This window comes from Peromyscus leucopus, chromosome 4 (genome assembly GCF_004664715.2).
Source record: "Peromyscus leucopus breed LL Stock chromosome 4, UCI_PerLeu_2.1, whole genome shotgun sequence".
NCBI lineage: Eukaryota > Metazoa > Chordata > Mammalia > Rodentia > Cricetidae > Peromyscus > Peromyscus leucopus.
In genome coordinates, this window is record NC_051066.1 from 26,409,160 (window position 1) to 26,410,960 (window position 1,801).

Genomic DNA, 1,801 nt, shown 5'->3' on the forward strand with positions numbered 1-1,801 from the left:
AGTAAATCCATTACACAACTTCAAGATAAAGAAGCAGTTAGTTGTGCCTGTGCGTGTGTGTGTCTGTCTGTCTATCTGTCTGTCTGTCTGTGTATACACATGCAGATGAACACAAACAGATCATTGTCAAGTGTCTTCCTCACTTACTCTTCACTTCATTTTTTTCTAGCTTCATCCTTTATTTGGAATACAGGCAACATTAGTTTTAGATTTTTTTAAATGAGCAAACACAGTGATAAATGTGTTGAAAATAAGCATGGCCTGAATTTGGAGAGAGAGTGGTTTTCCAGTTTGGGCGTAGGAGAGAAAATGGGTGCAAGATCATTCCCAAAGGAGAAGAGAACACATACTCAGTGAGCCACCAAAGGGTTTGGCTTCCACTCACTAAGGGCAGTGCAGTGCAGACTAACCATCCATGATCTTCCTCACAGCACATCAGAGTCTCCAATGCTCAAAGTATTTGTAGGTACAAGATAGAAAGCATCTACAGATTGACTTATTAATTAATCTGGATGACTAGGAACTGTCCCCCATTCCTGAGGTGACAAAAATCTTCAGAGTGACTGTTGGAGCAGGGAAGCTTTCATGTACTCCCAATTATATATAGTACAGTGCATAGACTGGTGTCAGTCCTGACAGGGCACTGCATGCTACTGCTCATAGACCACCTGTACATTTGTACAACATTCCCATCATGGTTCTAGCTGCTACTGAATTGAGGTCACCTTCTGCACCCTGTGTACACTAAATGATAACACCAAATGTACTCTAGAGCAAAGCCAGGGAACCTAGAGTATTAGCCCAAAGTGTCCTTGCCTAGTCACTATATTCAAAATCTGTATGTTTCTTGGTTTTATCCAGGCCATGTTCTGGGTTTCCTTCAATCCTAGCCGAAGACTGTTCATTGCCCCAAATGCAGCCCCTGTCACACAACATTGTCCAGTGGTGAAGAAAACAAGCTCAAATCTGCCTCAGGTTTTGTTAGCTCCACTTGGCGAAATAAAATCAGTATCCTGAATGAGATAGTGTGGGTCCCCACTTAAATAAGAAGATGAGGGAGGGTCCATACCCAGTTATAGCACTACCCCAGGCTGGGGTCATGTGTGTGCTCTGCTGTGGTCCCCACAGCAACAGTGTTGCTGCTGCCACCTTCACACGCTGACCTTCCAGGTGCCAGCTCCATTTGTTTTTGATGTGTGTGAATGTGCGCGTGCGCATGCGTGTGTGTATAATATGTATGTATGCATATGTCTTTACTGAGCCTGGGCTTCCCACCAGAGACCCTCCTGTCCCCATCTCTGCAGCATTTGGATTAGAGATGTGCATCACCACACCAGACTGTCTGTGGGTGATGAGGAATCTGAACTTGGTCTTCATGCTTACACAGGAAGCCCTTGACCCACCGGGCTCTCTCCTTATCCCTGCCGCTTATTTCTTCTTTCTCCTTCCCTCCTTTCTTTCTTTTCCCTTTCCTTCTTTTCTTAAATGTACTTAGGCATTTATAGGCATTTCAAGGATATCAAAGAGTAAATTTTAATTATGAAGTTATTGTGGTATCCTGATCATCTATAACGTTTCACAGTTCAATTTTTCTCTATTACCAAGAAAAAAGTGGAAAAAGTAACTATCTTGGTTTTGCTGTTGTTCTGTGTTTTTTTACATTTCAATAATCTTACTACCAACTGAAGTAACACTAATGTGTTTGTGAGTCATATGTATAAGCAAGACTCTGTACTGTTAAAAGTCTACTTAATGTCTCTTTTGCTATCAGAAATTCTTATTTGCAACTTATTTGGAACCC

At 42.0% G+C, this 1,801-nt stretch overlaps 1 pseudogene; it reads right to left on the minus strand.

Moving 5' to 3' along the window:
- Positions 1-554: 554 nt before the first annotated feature.
- Positions 555-1,067, minus strand: LOC114704791 (annotated as a pseudogene).
- Between the last annotated feature and the right edge of the window lie 734 nt (positions 1,068-1,801).